The sequence below is a fragment of the Phocoena phocoena genome, chromosome 20 (genome assembly GCF_963924675.1).
Source record: "Phocoena phocoena chromosome 20, mPhoPho1.1, whole genome shotgun sequence".
In the NCBI taxonomy this organism is placed as follows: Eukaryota; Metazoa; Chordata; class Mammalia; order Artiodactyla; family Phocoenidae; genus Phocoena; species Phocoena phocoena.
Genome location: NC_089238.1, coordinates 16,559,584 through 16,566,113, shown reverse-complemented (window position 1 = coordinate 16,566,113; position 6,530 = coordinate 16,559,584). Strand labels below are relative to the sequence as shown.

At 48.3% G+C, this 6,530-nt stretch overlaps 1 pseudogene; it reads left to right on the top strand.

Moving 5' to 3' along the window:
* The first annotated feature begins 1,854 nt into the window (after positions 1–1,854).
* Positions 1,855–3,006, top strand: LOC136140768 (beclin-1 pseudogene; annotated as a pseudogene).
* Positions 3,007–6,530: the final 3,524 nt, after the last annotated feature.

The window sequence follows — 6,530 nt, the reverse complement described above, 5'->3', positions numbered from 1 at the left end:
CATCATCCCATACCAGTGCACACTCTCTACCTGTGCTGTGCAGGTGTGCCTGCCTGTGTCACATACACCTGCCACTGGTTATGTGACTGTCCCACAGAATCCACCTTACCTTCCTGAAGTTACCTGCCACACATCAGTCACAGGCACCTGTGTGACCCAGCTGGCTAACTTCCTTCTCTGTGACAGTGCCTTGGCCATCAGCGCCCTGTCCACGGTGGAGTTGCAGACACTGAGGGTGGAGCTCAAGCTCAGGGAGAGGCATTTCACCGGCCCTACGTTTACTCAGCCTCCTTCAACCCCAGATTGCTTTGGGAACTCCCTCTTCCACCTGAGCAGCAGTGCTAGTGAGGATTTCCAGGCGTCTTCAGCTGGGCCCTCTGCCTGGCCCGTGGCCTGGTGTGGCCACATTCCTGAGCTGTGTGGGTCTCAGCCAGGAGCTGCTGTCCTGCCAGCCAGATGGGGCCTTTGGAGTCTCAGCCTGTCCCGAGCCAGCCCTTCCCGTTGCCCTGCTCAGCCTGGTTTAGATCTCTCCTTTCACACAGCCCGCTCCGGTCTCCCACGATACCTGGGTCAACTGTGACCCCGGGGATGGGGGGGATCACTGACTCTGGGGAGAGGGGCTCCCGCCAGCGTGGGAACAAGTTCTCATGGGGGTGGAGGGAGTCCCACTGCCAGAGAGGTGTGTCTTCAGAGAGGCAGAGGGCTGTATCCATGATGGAGGAGGTCAAACTGAGCAGCCCCGTACCCTGCAGCCCGGGAGGCAGAGAGGCTGCTCACCGTGTGTTGTGTGGGAGCCACGCGTGTGGGTGAGGGGCCACAGAGTCTAAGGGAAGGTCACAGGAGCCCAGCCTGGGGGTGTCTCACTGCGAGGGGTCAGTGGGGAAGACTGCCTTTATCTCTGATATGGACTGACTCTCCCTCCCACCCTCTCTTCTTTAAAAAATATGTATCTATATTTAAAGACTTTGTTATACTTGGTCTGATTGGAAAACAAGAATATCTCATTGGCTTTGGGCCTGAGCATCTGGGTGGATGCTTTCCATTGTCCTGGAGGGTAGGGCAGGTTCACGTGGGTGCATAAATAGAAAATTCTGTTTTGCCCTTTGGAGACGCCTGCCGTGTGGAGCATGTGAGTTTGGAGCTCAGGGGAGAAGTCAGGGCAGGAGATACACGTTTTGGAGCCATGTGTTTATAGAGGTATTTGAAGCCGTGGATGAGATCATGTGGAAGGAGGATGAGATCAGGAAAGAGAAGAGGCCCAGGCCTGAGCCCTGGGATGTGCCCGCGTGTATCCCTCAGCAAGGGGGATGGAGCAGGGGCACCGGGGAGGCGGGCGGGCAGGGGGAGGGGTGGGTTAAGGTGGCATCAGAGCGGCCAGCTCTTTCAAGCATATCGGGCAGAGGTGCAGCAGCTGCAGGGGCTGGGGTCAGGGTGAGTTCTTTTAGGACGCTGAGGCCTGTCTGAGGCTCCCTGCCCATGTCTGTAAGAGCATGTACACTCCACGTGGGCATTCCCAGGGTTGTCTTCCCCACCGGACCCTGGTCCGCATGGGGACGGGGGTGACTGTGACTGCAGTGGTCACAGCTGTGTCCACTTGGAGCCCAGCGTCCGGCTCCTCCGGTGCTGGGGAATGTTGGTTAAGTGGTTGAGTGAAGGGGTCAATATTGTAAAGCGCTTAGAACACTAACAGGTGCATAATAAATGCTCAGTAAAAATGAGTTACTGTTAGCTGCAGACTAGGAAGTAGCTGAAGACGGGGTGACGGCAGTTCAGGAGGCCTTGCTCTGGGGCCGACGGGAAGCCACAGTGCCCGGCTGTAGACTGGACCAGGGTGGCGGCTCCAGGTGCCGAGGGATGGAGGGGTTGGAGATGCCCAGCGGCACCATGCAAGTCAGCTTCGTGTTGCCAACGCTGCAGCTAGCCCCCGAAACTGGACCGTGTCACCATCCAGGAGCCCACAGCTCCATTACTACCCCGAGCCCAGGTGAAACCAGGAGCGATGCAGGAGGAAGGGGCTAACTCAGGAAAGGAGCCTTATCCAACCCCATCAGGACGGTGTCTCTCACACATTCATCCCCCCAGCCTGGATGATGTCTGCAGAAAGTGCCAACAGCTTCACTCTGCCTCCCGACGCAGCACCGGGGAGAACAATAGCTGAAGCGTGAAAGTCACTGGAGGCCTTTCTGACATCCTGTCGGGCCAGACAGGCGTGGCTCACCGCTGGGTGAGGGAGGCACAGACTCTTTTAGGCCACCTGGACACGCAGCTCAGCGTCATTGAAGATGAGTGTCAGAGCTGCAAACGATGTTTGGAGATCTCAGAGCGAATGAAGGAGGGTGACGGCGAACAGCTACAGAGGGACTAAAGGAGCTGGCACTGGGGGAGGAGAGGCTGACCACGAGGTGGAAGAAAAGAACCGTGAGACGGTGACAGAAAATCTTAAGGATGTCCAGGTTGAGGCTGAGACTGGATCCAGAGGCAGCTCAGTATCAGAGGGAATACAGTGAATTTAAACGACAACAGCTGGAAGGATGTAGCAAACCAGGTGCGTTATATTCCTGGGGAGTGGAACAAGGTGAATGCTGCTGGGGGCTGGACGGCGTTGCCATCCGTGCCCTGGCCGGTAGGACGGGTTTGAAGCTTTAGAGGTTTCGGCGTATTCCCAGCGGAGTCTGGAGTCTCAGACATATCTAAGGAGATGCCGTTGTACTGGTCTGGGGGCTCCTTTTGTGTGGAACAGCAGCTTTGACTGTGCAGTGGGGCTTTCCTGGGCTGTGTGCAGCCGTTCAGAGAAGGGGCTGAAAAAGATGAGACATCCATTTATGTCTTCCTTACAGGGTGGATGTGGAGAAAGGCAAGAAGGAAGACGCAGGAGGCAGCGGTGGCTCCTATTCTACTGAAACCCAGTTCAGCTCTGCGGAACAGCGGATAAAAGCTCTCAAGTTCATGCTGTTGAATCTTAAGTGGGGCCGTGCTTGGGTATCCTCACAGTTTTATAATAAATGAACTCCTTTTTTTCCTTAGGAAGATACTTGCCTAAAAGACTTACATTTTTTGTTTTGTTTGCAAAAAAAAAAAAGTTTTAAATTAGATTCAGGTGATATCAAACAGCACGTGTTTACAATCCGAAAAAAGACAAAATGCAGAGAAGCCACTTTATTTTAAAATATCCTTTGATAAATAGTTTCCAGAGCTACAGCAGCCCCTGTATAGGGACCAGCCCTTTTCATAGTTTTGACTCTTAACCCCATGATTTCCTTTTCCTCCTTCCCTTCAAAATGACTAACTTAAGTTTGCTTTTTTTTTAAACCTCAGTTGAATTGAAACCAATGTGTTTTCACTGGATTTTCTCTCTCTCAACTTCCTGCACTCAAAATATGAAATGGAAATTTTTGTCTCCATCGAGATGATGAAATGTATGAGCCACATGTTGGATATCATGAGACAATGACATATAAGCTTTGCCTGGCCACCAAATGATGTGGTCAGAAAGCTTGAAATTTAACACGCGTCTCTCGGTTCTAGTCCTGAATGTCCACTCTGCCCTGTGTTAGAGATATGAAACGGTGTTGGGTACTGTTTGGATACATACTATTATGTGTAATAAAAGATTTGCTGTGGTCTGAAAAACAAAAGTGAGTTACTGTTATCACTAAGATGAGTCAGTATAGAATAAGGCATTTCTACAGTTTGTACATGACTCCCTGTGTGGGACAGTGTCTGTGTCACTTCAGCAATGGTGTGTATGACTCTGCACGTAACATCCTATGTCCGTGAGACCTGCCACTGTAAGGCTAGGGGGACATGTGACTCAGAGACCAGGCATGGTGTGTGAGGACCGCCAGGCTTCTGCTTTTGTGGCCCCAGCTAGTCTGGTTTTGAGGTCACAGCAGCATCCCTGACTCAGGTCGGCTCCCTCCTGAGAAGGGGCCACTGAGCCAACTGTAGACCCTCTGCACATTGCCCCAGGGCCATGTCCACGTTGGAGGTGGACGTTCAGGACCAGGGTCCTCTGACCAGCCCTCTCTGCAAGTCCCACCCTGGGTCACATGGCCGTTCTGCGTCTCTTCCCCTCCTTTGTCTGCTTCCGGAGCCTCATCTCACCCCTTGGTGCTGCTCCGAACCTTCTTTGCCTGGTCCCGCTTGTCTCCCTTCCAGCTCTGCTCAGGGCTGGGCCACGACCCTTCCTCATCCTCCATCAAGAGGAAGTGTGGGCTCAGTTCCTCTTTCTCCTTCTCCAACAGAAACTCATTGGCCTGCAGCAGCCCTGGCCTCCTCCTTGCCATGATCACAGGGAGAGTGACTCGAAAGCATTTCCAAGCTGTTCCCACCCTAAAGATGCTCCCTAGACCCAGAGCCCTTTCCTCTTCCTCTCTTGCCCTCCTTTTTAAAAGTTTATATTGAGAAATATATTATGGCCAGTGAGGCTAGAAAACACAGGTTCAGTTTGAAGGAAAGAAGAACACATGCCAGTGGATCTATTGATAACTTCCTAGCTGGAGAAGTAGAGCATAACCAGCACCCTCCACGTACCCTGCTCTGAGCACCTCTCCCTTAGTTACCCTCTCAGGTGGAGCTGTCATGCCGAGTCATGTGTCAATCACTCCTTTACTTCTCCCTGTTGTTTGGCCACCTATTCATGTATGCTTAAACAATTTGTTGTTTACTATTGAGTGCTTTGGGGTTTTATATTGATTGAATCATCCTAAATGTTTTCTTCTGTGTTTACTTCCTCTGCTCACCCTTACATTTTAGCGATTCATCCATGTTTATGTGTTGGTATAGTCATTCATTTTGATTACTGGGTAATAGTTCATTGATGAAGACACCATAAATGATTTCGCCATCGTACCGTTGATAGCTATTTGGAGTTGTTTCTATTTTATAGCTTTTAGAGAACATATCTATGCATGTTCTTGTACGTTCTTGTCTTGGCTCACATATTCAAGAGTTTCTCTAGGATATATACCAATGAATCATAGGGTATATATATTTCACTTTTCTAGATAGTGTAAAATCATTTTTCAAAGTGGTTGTAATCATTTACATCCAATTCAAATTCAAGATTACAGAATTTTTACTTATTTTCTTCTACTTTACCTCTATTACATCTAATCCATATTATATATGCATTCACCTATATCATATATTTTTCTTTTTTCTTTTTTCCCCTGTATCACGTATTTTTTTTTTTTTTTTTTGCGGTACGCGGGCCTCTCACTGCTGTGGCCTCTCCCGTTGCGGAGCACAGGCTCCGGACGCGCAGGCTCAGCGGCCCTGGCCCACGGGCCCAGCCGCTCTGCGGCATGTGGGATCCTCCCAGACCAGGGCACGAACTCGTGTCCCCTGCATCGGCAGGCGGACTCTCAACCACTGCGCCACCAGGGAAGCCCCTGTATCACGTATTTTTAAGGAGTTTATACTGATCCTTCAAATTCAGGACTACAGCATTTTTACTTAACCTCTTCACTCTTCTTTGCTACAAATCAAGTGTTCTGTAATATCTATGTTTTCTTCTAGAAGTTTTACGATTTCAGGTCTTACATTTAAGTCTTTAACCCATTTTGAGTTAAGTTTTGTGAGCAGTGTAAGATAGGCGTCTAGTTTCATTCTTTTGTACATAACTATGCAGTTTTTCCAAGACCATCTATTATTGAAGTAACTATCCTTTCCCCATTGAGTATTGTTGACTTCTTTGCCAAATATTAATTGCTCTTATATGCATAAGTTTATTTCTGGGCTCTTGATTCTGTCCCATTGGTCTATGTGTCAGCTTCTATGCCAGTACCATAATTTTTTTTTTAAGATTTTTTTTTGATGTGGACCATTTTTAAATTCAATAAGAATTTGTTACAATATTGCTTCTGCTTTATGTTTTGGTTTTTTGGCCCCAAGGTATGCGGGATCTTAGCTCCCTGACCAGGGATTGAACCTGCACCCTCTGCATTGGAAGGCAAAGTCTTAACCACTGGACCGCCAGGGAAGTCCCAATGCCAGTACCATAGTTTTTTGACGGCCACAGCTTTGTAGTATAGTTTGAAATCAGGAACTGCGATGCCTCCAACTTTGTTCTTCTTTCTCAAGATTGCTTTGGCTCTTCAGGGTCTTTTGTGGCTCCATATGAATTTTAGGATTGCTTTTTCTATTTTTGTGAAAAATGCCATTGGAATATTGATAGGGATTGGGATTGAATTTGTAGGTAGCTTTGGGTATTATGGACATTTTCACAATATTAATTCTTCCGATCCATGAACACAGACATTTGTATCCGTTTATTTGTATCTTCTTCAATTTATTTCATCGATGTCATAGTTTCCAGTGTGCAGGTATTTCACCTCACTGGTTAGATTTTATTCCTAATTATTTTGTTTTTGTTGCTATTATAAATGGGATTGTGTGCTATCCTTTTCAGGTAGTTCATTGTTAGTATTTAGAAATGCAACTGATTTTTGTATGTTGATTTTGTACCCTGCAACTTTACTGAATGGATTAGTTTTTTGGTGGAGTCTTTAGGATTTTCTGTATGTAAG